General features: G+C 41.3%; 1 long non-coding RNA gene across 1 annotated transcript; it reads left to right on the top strand.

Moving 5' to 3' along the window:
- The first annotated feature begins 199 nt into the window (after positions 1 to 199).
- LOC126610193 (uncharacterized) lies at positions 200 to 15,640 on the top strand. Its single transcript, XR_007618423.1, has 2 exons — positions 200 to 435; positions 15,134 to 15,640. It is a non-coding gene; the product is annotated as an uncharacterized LOC126610193 (long non-coding RNA).
- The last annotated feature ends 2,523 nt before the right edge of the window (positions 15,641 to 18,163 follow it).

Here is an 18,163-nt window from a genome sequence, read left to right as displayed (position 1 = left end):
AACCACATAGAATTCCCTTTGGATTCCATGCCATGCTTGATCACTCTTGTCCCCTACATAATTTCTAATTTCATGCTTCAATTCATTTAATTATTACACTCAATTGCTTGATACTTCTTGTTCCCTTCACTCATTAGATTTTAGACAACATTTACATCCATTGCATGCACCAATTCTTGCTCCATCATTCACATTTGGAATCCCATGCCTTGTGTACCACATGTTGCTGCACCTTTGACCCATTTATTGACACATTTTCACCTCCCTTTCCATCTCTATGCAATGTACACAACCATTCATGCTCCCTAGCTTCAAGACCACTCCATTTTACGCTTCACACTTTGCATCATCACTTCATTTTCACCCTTGGACCATTGCACACCACACACACAAATTGCCATGCATTTCATCCTTAACCTAACCTGATTTTCTAAGGTTTTTGGGGCCTATAAATACATGTTTACACCCCTTGGCAAAAGAACAATCCCCCATATTCATCATTTTATCACAGAAATTCGTCCATACACACCCTAGGAAGCCAAACACCCCAAAAACACCATTCTAGTGCCTAGAAAACATAACAGCCACTCCACCTTCTTCCACCCTCTTTACCTAGTTCTCCACCACCTTCCAACCATCAAACACTCTTTCACACTCACCCTAAACCCCTCCATATCATTCCCCATCCATTCTACACCATAAATCCACCCAAAAATCTGTCCACAAGCTTCATGCCGCAACAAGGAGGAAGGGAGATCCATTGATGCACTTGCTTTCCAAGTTGGAGCATTTTAGGTGTTTTCTTTCCTTTGATTTTAATGTCTAATTTTATGTATCTTTGTATTGCAAGAATGAGGAACTAAACCCCCTTAGTTGGGGGGTGATTCGAAACCATGTACATGCTTGCAATATGATTTGATTACATTCAGTTGTTATTTCATAAGTTGCGGATTCAATTCGTTCATCTACTTGATTGATAACTTATTTGTGTATGTTGATTGAGAGTGCACGCTTAGTTTTCATGCATGAATATGATGCTAGATTATGAGGGAGTTTCACCTAATAGTTACAATCTTATAATCACAAGTAGTGAAGGTCGCTTGAAAACGATCGCGTTGAATGAATTCTTGGCACTAGTTTCATGCTCATCATAGTAACGAATGCCTCGTCAACACTTATAGTTCTCATTGTGCTTCATGATTCTTGATTGTATCTTTATTGTGCTCATCACGTAAGGAACCTTTGAGGAATGCTTTGAATTGTTGTATGCGCTTTTCCATCCAATTCATTAACTTAAGGAGAACTTGAAGGTTAATTTAAGCGTATCTAATTAACTTGGGGTGTTGAGTTTCATAATTTATTGAAAGAACAACTGAAAATCATTTTGTTTGCAAGTTTGTCATGTGTGGAGAAGAACCTCCTAACTAGCCTTTTATCCATCCTTTTCATCCAAAAACGTTTTACAATCTGTTTTGTTTTAAAGTTTCTGTTTTGTTTTCAATTTTCGTCCAAAACAAATCCTCCTTTATTTTGAAGTCTTAGATTAGTTAGAAAGTATTTTGATTTGTGTTTCTAAGTGTTTTGATTCAAGTTTTCATCCAACTTCGTCCAAGTTCTTGTTAGGTTCTCAAAACTGCCCAGAAAGTGGTTTTTAGGCAGTTTTGAGTCATTAGGTTGCTGTTTTGAGTTTTATGTTTGTTTAAGTATTTTAAAGTATAGTTTTGCATTCTTTGAGTCTAGTTTAGTGTTTTAAATTTTGTTTTTATGTTTTTAAGTCAGTTTTCAAGTATTTAGCAATCCCTCCTAATCCCCGGCCTAGAACGATCCCTACTTACATACTTTACTACAATTGATAAAAAGAGGGTTTAATTTTGTGTGTTAACTTATTTTACGCATCACATATATATAGTTGTATTTGGAAACATAAATGCAAAATGGAAGGATATATAAAATGAAATATGTATTTAGAGTTATTTCATATGAAAAAAAAGTCCATAATTAACTTAAGAGTTATATAAAATGATATATGTCAAATAAAACATAACAGAATTGCCAGTAAGACTGCTTAGGGCCGCCTAGAGGCTTCACCGATTTCCTAAACACCCAGGCCCTAATTTGTCGGGGCGTCCAACCTCTGTCTAGCGCTAGCTAGGCTGCTTTTTTGAACAGTGATGTTATATATACAAAACCCAAAAGCGAAAGAAAATTTGTTTGGAGTACCATTTATACTGATTACATGCATGTGATACAAGTCACACCTCCCATGTTGATGGTTTATGCAAGTTAAGGACATACAAGAGAACTAATTAAAATGATATACTGTAGTGACTTGCTTAGCACTTGTATTGTGTGTACATTCCAGCAGTTGTTGCCATAAATTTTATGCATGTTATGTGTTGGGAACGAAAGATATATCGTACATATATATGGTAGGAATTGGAAACCAAAGAATCCAGTAGTTGAATGGGAGTTTGTTCTGTGCTGAACAAAACCAACTTTTAAAAAAATGCCCTAGCTAGCTAACTAAAGTATTGAACTAACTATCTGGCTAACATGCAGTTGCTAATGCACATCAATTTGTCTAATTAATTAAGTGGGCACTCATTTATTATGTCCCTAATGCGCTCATTGGGTCCCTGAATTTCCTCCTGTACATTGGTTCTACTATCCTGCAAAGATGCAAGCATGAACTTTAAATTGATTTTTAATTATATATTAATTTAATAAATTTTGATTATGTCTCCTTACATAAGATGTTTTTGCTTCTTATTCTCATTAAAACATTGGGTGCTAGTTGTGGATACAAATTTTCGCCTTCTTCTTCTTGGACAAAATTGCACCTATAAAACAATTAACATCTTAAGTCAAGGCCAAGAGTCTCACGTGCCCACGATGAATGGGGGGGCTTTGGCCGAAGAACTTCCGATGCCAAAGTTAGAATTTAGAGAGAAAAGTATTTGAAGAGTTTTTTTGGGATTTTTGCCAAAGTGTTGGAATGAGTGTTTGGTGAAAATAGGAGCCTATTTATAGGGCTAGGAGTGGCCGGTTTATCAAGAGATTTTGTGGTTATGATTTTGGCTTAATTAGCCAATTTATTGGCTAATTAAGTATGAAAGAAGTAAATGGAAGGTTACAAAATTATTTATTTGTATAAATGGGGTAATAAAATGGAGAAAAGTGAGAAAGGTGAGGATGAAAAGGAAGTGGCCGGCCCTTTAACAATTTTTAGGTTAAATTGTATAATTTAATAGGTAATTAATGGATTAATTGGGTAATTAATCTATTAATTTACCAATTAATATTATTTTGGAGGTTACTTTGCAAAAAAGGGAATTTGATGAGATGAATATTGAATTGTTACCTCTTTGGAGCATTTTTGAGCTGCTTGCGTGTAGGAATCCCGGTGTACCTCAAGGGTAGTTTGGTCCTCTTTTACTAAAAAATCCACGTGTCGTGATTATTTTTGGCTCCACAAATGCCCCACACCTGCTGGGCTGCTCGTAGGAAAGGGCAGCAGGTGTAGAGATCTTCTTTCTCTAGGAAACTTAGGACTGCTTCCTATTTTGATGTAGATTCCCTCTTTAATGTGAAATTAGATCCTTCTAGGAAAGAGAAATAAATTTCTCTCAAAGCCTATTTAAGTTCACCTTAAGTGGGTTGTTAAATCAACTTTGGAGAGCGATTTATTCTACCCTACAAGAGAGAGAAAGCTTAGAGGATATTTGTTCCCCTTCCTCTAGCAATCTTCTACATCTTGTCTGTGCAAATGACCGTCTTTCGTTGCTTTTTTTTACTTCTCTGCGCCGCACCGATGTAAGGAAAACTTAATTCTCCTTATCTTCTTCTTGGGAGGTGCTGCCACAGGGCAGCCGTTGGGGCGGTGCGGCACGTCGGCTGGCAGGGGCCAGAAGTCGGCTTGGCATGGGCCAAGAAGGTGGTGTGGCAAGAGCCATTATTTGTGTTTCTCGGCTTAATTGAAGCCAATGATTGGCTCGGCATAGGCCGAGGAAGTGGCGTGGCATGGACAACAGTTTGGGCTGCCACGTCTGGGCTGCTTGCCAAAAATGAGGAAACTGCTTGAGTTTGATTTCTCAGCTGCCGTAGATAGAGCAGTCAAGGATGAAGCTTCCAAGATCGGAGTTGCTGAAGATGAAGTGTCGGATGAGCGAACTCTTAAGTGTAAAAGTGGCTACTGCTCTCTAACCATTTGTTACTTAATTGATATTTAAACATTCGATCTTTTGAACTATGTGGCCTTCTCGCATTAGAGAGCTTACCCAGATGGGTGTCAGGGATTTAGTTTACCCTCTCGCACTGGAGAGCAATTAGTTTACCCTCTCGCACTAGAGAGCAATTGGTTTACCCTTTCGCTCTGAAGAGCAATTAGTTTAACCTCTCGCGCTGGAGAGCAGACCCATATGGGTGTCGGGGAATTGGTTTACCCTCTCGCACAGGAGAGCAATTAGTTTAACCTCTCGTACTGGAGAACAGACCCTTTTGGGTGTCGGGGAATTGGTTTACCCTCTCGCACAGGAGAGCAATTAATTTAACCTCTCGCACTGGAGAACAAACCCTTTTGGGTGTCAGGGATTTGGTTTACCCTCTTGCACTGGAGAGCAATTAGTTTAACCTCTCACACTGGAGAGCAGACCCATAAAGGGTTTTGAGCAGTTGTTGTGGACAGCAATTGAGCCAGACTTATGAATAACTTCTTGAATCTTCATTGAGAATAAAGAAATAAATCAACTATGCTGGAAGGTAGAAACTGCATAACAAACTGGATATTCTTCGGCTTGTGAAGCCTTGTTCGTCGAGCTATTTGAGTCTTCAAACTTATTTGGAAAAAAAAATCCAAACGTGGTTCAGGGGGTGATAGGAACTTCCCTTGCTTGTGTAGGCCGTTTTGTTGACCTGTCAATATACTCGTCGCATCAGCCCTCATTTGTCAGCTTCTCAAGGTACTGCTTCCACTTCAGGCAGCCGCTAGTATTGTGGCCTGGTCCTTGATAGAATGCGCAATATTTTGTATTATCCAGCCTGGTAAGATCGCCTTTCATGGGTGGCGGCAATTTGAACCAAGGTTCATTCTTGAGCTTGCGGAGAATTTGGCCGATTGGAACTGTGAACTTAGTGAATGTTTCAAGCGCTGAGTCTTCTCTGGTCAGGGAACATTCCATGTGCTTCTTTTTCGACTCATTTTTATTAGACTACTTGGCCTTGTCCCATAATGCATGCTTTTCTGCCAAAGTATACGAAGTTGCTAAGGTCAATTCTTCTCCCATGATCAATTTTTCGAATAAGGATGTTCCGTGGGAAGCCCATTTTTGAATGCTGCTGTTGCTATGTCTTCGTTGTAGCCAACAATCTTGGCCTTCTCCACTTTGAACCTCTTGACATAGTCGCAAATTGTCTCCCGATGGTCTTTTATGATGCTGAAGAGATGGTCGGATGTCCTTTTGATTGAGCGGTTAGACGAATACTCCTTAGTGAAAACAAAGGAAAGTTCGTTAAAACTCTGGATCGACTACGGCGGTAGAGTGTGAAACTAGTCTTGCGCCTCGCCTTGTAGAGTTATGGCAAAAATTTTGCATATAAGCGCATTGTTGTTCCTGTAGAGGATCATGGTACTATGGTAATACTTGAGATGTCGATCCGGATCTTCGTCTCCCTTATACGAAATGAAGTGAGGCATAGTGAACCCGCGAGGTGGATCTATCCACTCGATCTCATTCGTGAATGGTGACATGCTTATTTTGGTCATGTCTCGTCGAAGCGCATCATCAGTAGCCTCGTTTCGTTGGAAATTGCGCATCGTCAGTAGCCTCGTTCAGTTAGAAGCCTATAAACTTCTTCTTAAATTTGCCTCTACTGAGGCAATGTAATTTTCGACTGCCCCCGGTCGTGACCTATGGGTTTGGGTCGCTCTTCCCTATGCTCGACTTCTCCATGTCATAGTTGCGGTGCATGTGGCATGTATCTAGCAAGCGAACAGGCCGTTCACAGGCTGCCGGTTGAACTTGAGTCAGATTAAGTGACTGATTCTCTCTGTCTGCCGTGCTGCCTACTCCGATGTGAGGTGGAGAATGCTCATTGCGAGCCTAGTTGTGAATGAACATTTCGCCTTGAAGGTTGTCCATGTTGATAATCGGAGTGTGACCTCAACTGTGAACGTATGCTCGCCCGTAGGCTTGATTGGGAATGCACGCTTCTCTGCGCGCTAAGACGAGAGTATACGTTATCCCAAAGACCTAAGCGGGAGCGTAAACTACCAGAATGTTCGGATCGTGGCTGGTTGATAGGCTGTTTGCTGGGACGTTGGTGGAGAGGTTCATCTACCCTTGTCCTCCTTAGGGACACCTCGTCTAGGGCACGTTGGATCTCGGTGCGTTGCAAGAGTTGATTCACCAAGGTTGTCTGTTGTGCAAGGGCGCTCATCAACTTTATGACTTGTCGAGACAAGTGTTGTTCGCCATTTGGATTGGAAGAGCTTGGAAGTAATGTGCCTCATTGAGCAATGGAAGTATGGCAGACTCCGGGTGCAAGATTTGAATTGGGAAATGTCAAATCCGCAGAGAAATATGGTGAAAATGCCCCCGGCTTGATGGTTGCTCCGTTGAGATATTCTCGGGCCAACTTGAGCTGCTTGGGAAACCATAGGAGGCAAGGCTGCAGAAGCAAGCTGGATTACGGGAGCAGGCTGGGTCGCGGGAGCAGGCAGGGCTGCAGAAGCAGGTTGGATTACGGAAGCAGGCTGGGTTACGGGAGCAGCCTGCTCAATGCGTGGTGTATGCGAATGCGAGGCTTGGGCTCGAATTAGAAATGCATTGGGCTCACGTTGGGCATGGAGTGACATGGTTCGGGTTGTGGCTTTGATGGCATGGGCCTTGGATAGCATGGCTTGGGCTGTAGTGGTGAAGTCATGGACCTCGTTGCGGGTGATTGCCATGGTGGCCACCTCGGTGGTTGCCATGGTGGAGCCTTGTGGTGGTGGTGCCGCTCCCCCTAAGATCACGTTTAGTCTCGTGGATCGCTGCGATCCCATTTCTTGAATATTGGAATTTTCACTTGTGGAATTTTCTAAATTTCTAAATGGGAGGTTACAAAATTATTTATTTGTATAAATGGGGTAATAAAATGGAGAAAAGTGAGAAAGGTGAGGATGAAAAGGAAGTGGCCGGCCCCTTAACAATTTTTAGGTTAAATTGTATAATTTAATAGGTAATTAATGGATTAATTGGGTAATTAATCTATTAATTTACCAATTAGTATTATTTTGGAGGTTACTTTGCAAAAAAGGGAATTTGATGAGATGAATATTGAATTGTTACCTCTTTGGAGCATTTTTTAGCTGCTCGCGTGTAGGAATCCCGGTGTGCCTCAAGGGTAGTTTGGTCCTCTTTTACTAAAAAATCCATGTGTCGCCTTGTGATTATTTTTGGCTCCACACTAGTTAGATTGGATTTTGATTTCTGTCCTTAATTCCTAGTAACTATATTAGTGTGAATATATGGAGGTCATTATATTTGTATCGTTGTAGGTAAATTGATTTGCATGTTTTTTTTTTTAAGGAAAACTAATGAAAAAGGCTTGAAAACTTTGAGTTTTAACGATAAGAACAAAATAAAGGGTAAAGTGAATAGTAGCAGGTTTGACTTTTTAATGTAAAAATGTGGTTTTTCGTTAAAGTAAACAGTACCGCAGGCTTTTCGTTAAAACTCCCTTTTTTTAATGCACATGTTAATATGCCAATAATAAGAGTACCAATGTACCTAGCTATAATTTTATCCATATGTAGTATAGTCAAAATATTGTACCAATAATTATTATACTGATGTATAATACATATATAAGGGTAATGTTATAGGAAGACTAAATTTGTAAAAAAAATAACATGGAAGTTGATGATTTGATTATCATTCCTATTGGCAACAAGTCATTTAGTTTGCATATTTTGTTTACAAATTTAGTCTCTCTAGCATTACCCTATATATAATTATGAGAAGGTAAAAATTTTGTAGAGGGCATTTTAGACTGAAATTGAAGGGTCCTCAAACCCAAGGGCATGTAAGTTGCCATTGATATTCATTATGAATAATACTTGCCTTTGTGTAACTCCACCAGTTTGAAAAGGGCAAGGGCAAGGGCAAAGGCAAGTACTATTCAAAAATATTTTTTTTAATTCTTTTTTATGCTTTGAAAATAAAAAGATTGTTTAAAATATAGAAGATTGCTTATATTTTTATGCCTTGAAAATAAAACGCTTGTTTATTATTTTTTGTATGCTTTCAAATACAAGACAAAAGCATAGCATTACAACAAACATAATTAATTTACAAAAAAAAGTAATAATTTGGAAAGTGGAAAACAAAAATAGAAGATTGTAGTGAAAATGAATATTGAGTTGTGAAGGAAAATGAAGAAGATAATTGAGTATCTATAGGACAACAATACAAAAAAAAAATCCTAATTTTTACTAATTTTTTCTGATTTTTTTTTTAATTTTTTTCTATCTTTTAATGATTTTCTTTAAAAAAAAATTAATGTTGGATTAATCATGACTGTTGATTTTCAAATTGATTTGAAACCAGACGCATCAAATAGCGCCACGTGGCGCAAAACTAATATTTATAATTTTTTTACCGTTGGAAAACCAACGGCTTTAAATGGAGCCACATGTACCTACCGTTGGAAATATCTGACTGCACTGCTGCAGCAGAGCCCACCGCTGCAGCCATATCGACCACTCTCCCTCAGTAATGTGTGTGTTATACATGCCTAACAAAAATAAAATAAAAAAGGCGTTGACGTCAGCTTGCTCAAAGGTAGTAGGTTGTGCTTAAGGGCACTTGGGCTGGTAGTGGTTGGCACACCACTTGCCCTTGCTTATTTGGATTGCTGGAGGTGTTTTTTGGGTTTGAGAGCAACATTGTTGCTCTTGCCTTCCACCAACTGGTGGAGATGCTCTGAAAACTCAAAAGAAAAAGCAAGGTCAGCATGACCAATAATTCAACCATATTGACGGATTTGTAGGTGTGATAAGCATGAGAAACATCAAATTAACACAAACACAAAACAATTTCAATTATGGCAACTAGAAATTAATTTAGTCACTTCAACAACATGAGTGTAGACATCGAAATTTCGGTAAATAAATGTTGACCGATAAATCAAAGTTTCAACGCTCATGTATTACATAAATTTTACACGTAGCGTGTGTCTAAACAAAAAATCGAAATAAGTTGGAAAAGTCATCAAACAGGACACGTGTCAACACTTGGCAGAAACAACTTATTTCATCTGGGATATTCTATTCAAAATTAGGCCTTGGAAAATTCTATAAATAGAAGCCAATTTCATTCATTTCATTTCACCAATTCATATTACACCAAAACCTTGAAGCTCTGAAACTCTGAAACTTCGAAGCTCTCAAGCATCTAGGTTCCCGAAGAATCAAGAAAGCCCTTTTCGTTCTTCGTTCATCGTTCTTCCAAGATCAAGCCCCGACGGTCCTTGGATCAACAATCATCCACCTTCAAGATCAAGCCCCGACGGCCATTTGAAGAACTTCCACCAATTCAAGATCAATCCCTGACGGCTCTTGAAGAAAGTATTCATCGTTCATCATCCGTTCATCCTAAGATCAAGCCCCAACGGCCCTTTGGATCAACAACGTCGACAAATCCATACATCCAACCGTTCTTCAAGATCAAGCCCAAAAGCTCTTGAAGATCTGTTCATCACTGTTCTTCAAGATCAAGCTCAAAAGCCCTTGAAGATCCGTTCATCACCGTTATTCAAGATCAAGCCTCAATGGCCCTTGAAGAAACACTCATCCTCAAGATCAAGCCCCAACGACTCCTTGAAGATCCGCTCAAATCCACCTTCACAGATCAAGCCCACGGCCCTTGAAGAACGTTCATCCTTAGATCAAGCCCAACGACCCTTTGGATCAATCGCACATCCACAAATCAACACCTTACAGAGATCGAATCAGATGATCAAATTTATGAGAGATTGTAACCCAAAATCATCAAATACAAATATTATTTTGTGCACGTGGTTCTTGTCTCTTTCGTTTCAGGAAAAATTCTTGTTTACAAATTTGGCACGCCCAGTGGGACTATCTCTACCTCTCATCTCTTTCTCAGTTCAAGAAATTCAAAGCACACTTCCAAAATTAATGGCATCAAGGAAGGCTCAAACTGTTCCCGTAATTGGCGTAAAGAACAAGAGCGTGCTCATCGTAAGTGGTGTCACTTTGGGCATCACGACTCGAAGCAAGGCAAGAGCTACTTCTGCCGCCTCTTTCACCTCTACATCAACTCTGCCAAGGGAACAAGAGCACCCAAGGCACGAGTCTGTGATCACATTAGCCTCACTAAGGACATCAAGGGGGGAAAGCCCAAGGAAATACTCTGAATCCATACTCTCCGATGCCGATTCAAGCGGCAGTTCAGCCATGCAAGTCATGACTACTGGATCAACTTCAATTGATGAGCAGCTGGCTCAAATGAATGAAGCAATCGCAAGGCTAACCCGAACTGTGGAAGAAAAAGACTTGCAAATTGCAGTAGTAGTCAACCGACTGGAGGCGCAGGACAGCGAGAAACCCGACCCAGAGGATGATCCACTAAAGGGAGGAGCTGGCGGAGAAGATGAGCCTCCGGTGAAGAAAATCGATGTGAAGCCGGAGCCAGACCAAGCAGCGGCACTCATGGGATCTCTTTCTATCCAACAGCTACAAAAGATGATCACCAACACCATCAAGGCACAGTACGTAGGGAGCTCTCATGCCTCCACGTTGTACTCGAAACCTTACTCCAGAAAGATCGACGTCTTACGTCTTAAGGATGCCGATGGGCTATCAACCGCCGAGAAGTTTATGCAATTTGACGGAAATGGAAACCCGAAGCAACATGTCGCACATTTCATCGAAACCTACAACAATGCAGAGACGGAGGGAGATTACCTCGCCAAGCAGTTTGTACGCTCATTAAAAGGAAACGCCTTTGAGTGGTACACGGACCTGAAGCCTGAGTCCATCAACAGCTGGGAACAGTTGGAAAGGAAATTCCTCAACCGCTTCTACAATACCCGCCGCACTGTAAGCATGTTAGAGCTGATGAGCACGAAGCAATGGAAGGAAGAACCAGTCATGGACTACATCAACCGATGGCGTAATCTAAGCCTCGACTGTAAGGATAGGCTCTCCGAGATTTCTTCAATCGAGATGTGTATCCAGGGCATGCAATGGGGTTTACAATACATCCTTCAAGGTATCAAACCACCGACTTTTGAAGAATTAGCCACTCGTGCCCACGACATGGAGCTGAGCATCGCCTACCCTGGAAAGAATGAACCAATCAACGATTTCAAAAGGGATAAGGTGTTTACTTCAAGAGCAGACAATCATGGGAAAAAGCCCGCCAATGAAGCTTTTACAACCAATACCACCCCTATCAAGACCTCGTCCGTACCCGTCAAAATCTCCTTCAATAATAAAGCAAAGGAGATAAAAAGAAGTGAGCCTTCCCACACCCAAGATAGGTACAAAAACACCTTGAGGGAACTGGAACGGAAGGTATACCCTTTTCCGGACTCCGACATGGACGCAATGCTGGACGACCTGCTGGAGAAGAAGGTGATTGAGTTGCCCGAATGCAAACGCCCTGAAGAGATGAATCGCATCAATGATCCCAAGTATTGCAAGTACCATCGTATCGTGGGTCATCATGTGGGCAAGTGTTTCATCCTAAAAGAACTCATCATGAAGTTGGCACAACAAGGGCGGATTGAGCCCGACCTATAAGACACAGCTGTAATGCACACCACTACAGTCGTGTTCGGATCCTTTGATCCCGTGCCTCTTCAAGAAATGCCTGACCATGCTCGGCAATACTCAAACCACACTGCACCTTCTACACCACCGTCACTGGGGGTAAGCAACCAAGATGCACCTACTGACGATGACAAAGGATGGATATTGGTGACCTATAAGAGGACGAGGAAACCGAGACCGCAAGCTATAAAGCCAAAGGGGGAACAAGGGAGAAAGCACCACCGCCGCAGCAATAGGAAGCCTAAAAGAAACATAAGAGCTACTAAGCCAATATATGTTGGGGAACTTGCGGAGCAAAAGCCACGCATTCTCGGCTCCTTGCACGAGTACTTCCCGGAGGACTTCTTCCAACATTGCATTATCGCTGCATGTCACATGGTCGAAGTAGAAATGGAAGAACCCTCAAAAGGCAAATTAGTCGCCACTGAGGGAGAAAATACTCTTACACCTGAAGAAGGTCTGCCAACACACTTTAGCATCGAGGAAGCGCTACAATTGCCAAAGAAGATACGAAGGGCACTGGCAGCGGTTTTAACAAGTCCAAACGACCACGAAGTGAAAGAAAGCAAGAACGAAGGCTTGAGGCTTTGGCCACACAAGTTTGCCACATGCTGTGCCGCCGAGGACACAATCCACTTCACCGACGAAGACTTACTGCTAGGATCCAAGCCTCACAACCATCCTCTCTTCGTCTCTGGGTACGTAAAGGAGCACAAAGTCAACCGCATGTTTGTGGATGGCGGATTAGCAATAAATATCATGCCAAAGTCAACAATGACCACAATCAACATCAAGGTGGATGAACTATCCCTAAGCCGTCTACTAATCCAAGGTTTTAACCAAGGAGGACAAAGAGCGATGGGCATGATCCGAGTGGAGATAACCATTGGTGTACTCAAGTCAAGCACAATATTCCACGTGATTGATGCAAGAACTTCCTATGGTTTGCTCTTAGGAAGGCCTTGGATTCATGCGAATGGAGTAGTACCGTCCACCCTTCACCAATGCTTAAAATTTTACCGAGAATGAGTGAAGGTGATCTATGGCGACACCAAGCCATTCACCGAAGCCGAATCACATTTCGCAGACGCCAAGTTCTACATGGATGAAGACATGGTTCTCGAAACTCTTCCAAAAGAGATCAAATCCAAGGGCAAAGCAACACCTAAAAAGCAGGAGTCGCAAGTTGTGCCCAAGAAGCAAGAAGAAGAAGCTAAGCCATCTTCAAGCAAAAACGACGATGAGCTTGCTAAACCTGCAACAACCAGAGGGAGTAGGACGTCCTCAAATGGACCAAAAGTACCCGTTTTTCGATACATCCCGACGTCGAAAAGAAAGAATGGTAAATCCCCGTTTGAAACTGCACCAAGTAAAGCTGATGCACAGCGGCACATGTATAATGTAAAGTTGCTCAAAACGAATGCAGTTTTGCCTCTGACACAGCTAGGCGACACTAAGTTTGCAAGACCATCACAAGGCTTCATAAAAGGCATGCCAAATGGGGTAGAACCAAGCTTTCTCCCAACCAAGAGGACCGAAGAAGGTTTTGATCCAAACACCTACAAACTCATGTTGAAAGCTGGGTACAACTTCACCTCCTCTGCAAATCTAGGAAAGAAGGATTTGAACACTGTCAAAGACAACGAACGTGATCTCACTAAAACTCAGAAGAAGTTGGAGGAGCATGGTTACGAGGTCAACAATAACAAAGCTGGACTTGGCTTCACACCAAATACACCGGTGAAGATCTCCAGAAAGGCAAAAAATGCTAGCGCTCAACACATCAGCATGAGCATTATACAAGATAAAGTGAAGCCTCAACCTGCCCCCCAAACATCAATATTCTATAGAATGAATCCTTCAAGGCTCAAAGTTTTGGCATCTAAACTCATTGGCGGTCAAAACAGAACTTCCGTCTTCAAAAGGTTTAACACATCAGCATCTCGAAGCTCTGTTTTCAAATGGTTTTCGAAACCTAAGAAGCAAAGCAATACGACTAGCTTTCCTCCACGACAGTCAGTTATGGAAAGACTTGAAGAAGCCAAAGAGCCTTCCAGAAGGAGAAAGATGACACCAGAAGTAGAAAAGATCGATCGTCTGGCAGAAAAGGATGACGTTCGAAGTTCCATTCCTTCAAGAATGAAGCGCCAAGCAATTTTGGAGGTTAACAAAGTTGGATCACTGAAAATGAAAAGGCGCACTACCATCTACACTGGACAATCTTCATGCCAAAAAGCTCGAGAGGTCAACACCGAAGAAGAGGCCCAAGACGTCTTCCACATCACAATCCAAGAAGGTGAAGAAGATGAAATCCTCGAGGAATATGTCATTACAGCACCGTCACAACTCGAAGATGGGGGGCAAGCCACAGTTGACGATCTCAAAGAACTCAACTTAGGCACAAGTAAGGAACCGAAGCCTATCTTCGTGAGTGCATTACTAAGGGCAGACGATATAGAGAAGTATTACCAGCTGCTGTTAGAGTACAATGACGTCTTTACTTGGACCTACAAGGAAATGCCCGGCCTCGACCCTATCATTAATGTGCATCATTGATAGGAGCACATTTATGCGATTTAGTTGGCTTGTTCTTGTGCATTTATGTCGTGTTTCCTTAGTTATTTTAATGTTTAAAGTCATTTTCGTGTGTTTTCAGATTTTATGGACAAAGTATGCAAGAAGATGCATTTTGGAGGCCTTTGGAGCATGTTTCGGGCTTGGAATGGATAGCAAATGCATGGGCCAAGTGGATGGACGAATTTGAGAACTAAAGAGGCCAAGAATATGAAGAATTATAGTCCAAAAGATGAAGAAAACAGCCCAAAAATCTGTCACCCCAACTTGCATTCCTTGCCATGCAAACCACATAGAATTCCCTTTGGATTCCATGCCATGCTTGATCACTCTTGTCCCCTACATAATTTCTAATTTCATGCTTCAATTCATTTAATTATTACACTCAATTGCTTGATACCTCTTGTTCCCTTCACTCATTAGATTTTAGACAACATTTACATCCATTACATGCACCAATTGATGCTCCATCATTCACATTTGGAATCCAATGCGATGTGCAACACATGTTGTTGCACCTTTGACCCATTTGTTGACACATTTCACCTCCCTTTCCATCTCTATGCAATGTACACAATCATTCATGCTCCCTAGCTACAACACCACTCCATTTTACCCTTCACACTTTGCATCATTACTTCATTTTCACCCTTGGACCATTGCACACCACACACACAAATTGCCATGCATTTCATCCTTAACCTAACCTGATTTTCTAAGGTTTTTGGGGCCTATAAATACATGTTTACACCCCTTGGCCAAAGGACAATCCCCCATATTCATCATTTTATCACAAAAATTCGTCCATACACACCCTAGGAAGCAAAACACCCCAAAAACACCATTCTAGTGCCTAGAAAACATAACAGCCACTCCACCTTCTTCCACCCTCTTTGCCTAGTTCTCCACCACCCTCCAACCATCAAACACTCCTCCACACTCACCCTAAACCCTTCCATACCATTCCTCATCCATTCTACATCATAAAACTACCCAAAATCTGTCCATAACCTAATCTGCCGCAAGCAAGGGAAAGGAGGAATCTTGGATGCACTTGCTACCAAGTTGGAGCATTTTAGGTGTTTTCTTTCCTTTGATTTTAATGTCTAATTTTATGTATCTTTGCTTTGTGAGTATGAGGAACTAAACCCCTCTTAGTTAGGGGGTGATTCGAAACTATGTTCATACTTGCAATATGATTTGATTACATCCAGTTATGATTCATAAGTTGTGAATGTTGGTTAAGAGTGCACGCTTAATTTTCATGCATGAATTTGACGCTAGAATATAAGGGAGTTTCACCTAATCGTTATAAACTTATATTCACAAGTAGTGAAGGTTGCTAGTCACAATCACGTTAAGTAAACTCTTGGCATAAGTTTCATGCAAATCATAGTAACGAGTGCCTCGTCAATGCTTATGTTTTTCATAGAACTTAATGATTCTTGCTTGTTTCTCTATTATGCAATTCATGTAGGGAACTTGTAGGGAATGTTTTGGGTTGTCGTATGCAATCATCCAACCTAATAACTTGTGGAAAAAACTGAGGGTTAATTAGTGCAATTCACGGTTAATTTGGGGCATTGAGTATTCATAGCTTATCGAAAAGCAACTGGAAATCGTTTTGTATGCAAGTGTGACATATGTGGAGAAGAACCTCCTAGCTAATCTTCCATCCATAAGTTTCATTCAAATTCATTTTACAATCTATTTTGATTCACTTAAATTTGTCTAAGAATTTGTTTACTTTGTTCTTGTCTTAATTTAATTATTTTCATCCAAAATCAACCCCTTCTTATTTCTTTGAGTCATATTAATTAGAACTTGTCTTAGATTATGTTTTTAAGTGTTTTAGTTCATTAGAAAACCAAAATTCGTCCAAGTTTGTGTTAGAGTCCCAAAACTGCCCAGATTGTGTGTTTAAGGTAGTTTTGAGTGTTTAGGGGCTGTTTTGAGTCTTTTGGTTTGTTTTAGTGTTTTAAAGTATAGTTTTGCATTCTTTGAGTCTAGTTAGTGTTTTAAACTTTGTTTTTACGTTTTCAAGTCAGTTTCCAAGTGATTTAGCAATCCCTCCTAATCCCCGGCCTAGAACGATCCCTACTTACATACTTTACTACAATTGATAAAAAGAGGGTTTAATTTGTGTGTTTAGTTATTTTACGCATCAATCATCTTGCAGTCAAGCCTGGAACGTGACCAATAAAGCAAACTCAAAGACACTATCGATCCGAGCTCATCCCACAAATTGAGGCCGAGATTGACAAGTTGATCGAAGCAGGCTTCATTCGAGAGGTGCAATACCCCAAGAGGATCTCCAACATTGTCATAGTCCTTAAGAAATCTGGACAAATACGTGTTTGCGTAGACTTTCGAGACCTCAATGATGCTTGCCCAAATGATGACTTCCCCTTGCCAATCATTGAAATCATAGTGGACGCGACCATTGGCCATGAGGCACTATCATTCATGGACGGCTCTTCTGGATACAATCAAATTCATATAGCTCTTGAATATGAGGAACTAACAGCCTTTCGCACTCCAAAAGGTATCTACTGCTACAAGGTGATACCCTTTGGTCTGAAGAATGCTGGAGCTACATATCAACGCGCAATGGAGAAGATCTTCAATGACATGCTACACAAGAACGTAAAATGCAATGTAGATGATGTGGTGGTCAAGACAAAGAAAAGACCAGATCACTTGAAGGATTTGCGAGTAGTGTTCGAAAGGTTGCGAAAATACAACCTCAAGATGAACCCGTTAAAGTGTGCATTTGGCGTCACATCTGGAAAGTTCCTTGGCTTCATTATCAAGCATTGTGGCATTGAAGTGGATCAATCAAAGATCAAGGTCATTCAAAGCATGCCCGAGCCAAGAAACCTGCACGAGTTGAAAAGTCTACAAGGACGGCTAGCCTTCATCAGACACTTCATCTCCAACCTTGTAGGGCGTTTTCAACCGTTCAGTCGACTCATGAAAAAAGATGTTCCTTTCGTATGGGACAAAGCATGCAACAATGCTTTTGAAAGCATAAAAAAGTATTTATCAAGTCCACCTGTTCTGGGGGCACCAGTACCAGGGAAACCACTCATATTGTACATTGCTGCTTAGGAAAGTTCAGTTTGAGCACTCTTGGCACAGGAAAACGAATCCCAGAAAGAATGAGCGTTCTACTACCTCAGTCGAACGCTCACCGGCGCTGAGTTGAACTACTCCCCAATAGAAAAAAAATATGCCTTGCCTTGATGTTTGCCATCCAGAAGCTCAGACATTACATGCATGCTTACACCATCCACTTGGTTGCTAAAGCTAACCCGGTCAAATACGTCATGTCCAAGCTAGTTTTGACAGGGCGACTAGCTAAATGGGCATTGCTTCTCAATCAATACGAGATCATCTACGTCCCAGCTAAAGCCGTCAAGGGACAAGCTCTAGCAGACTTCCTTGCCGACCATCCAATCCCAGCCGATTGGAAAATCTCAGACGACTTGCCTGACGAAGAGGTGTTCTACATCAACATATTCCCGACATGGACGATGTTCTTCGACGGATCTGCACGAGCAGACGGAACGGGGGCAGAAGTAGTATTCATGTCGCCACAAAGGCAAATACTACCTTATTCATTCCAACTAAGCGAATTATGCTCCAACAATGTCGATGAGTACCAAGCACTAATCATCGGGCTCCAAATGGCAATCAACATGGAAATCACAGCCCTTGAGATATATGGCGACTCCAAGCTCATAATCA

The sequence above is a fragment of the Malus sylvestris genome, chromosome 17 (assembly GCF_916048215.2).
Source record: "Malus sylvestris chromosome 17, drMalSylv7.2, whole genome shotgun sequence".
NCBI classification, from domain to species: Eukaryota; Viridiplantae; Streptophyta; class Magnoliopsida; order Rosales; family Rosaceae; genus Malus; species Malus sylvestris.
This window is presented reverse-complemented; position numbering and strand designations above follow the sequence as displayed.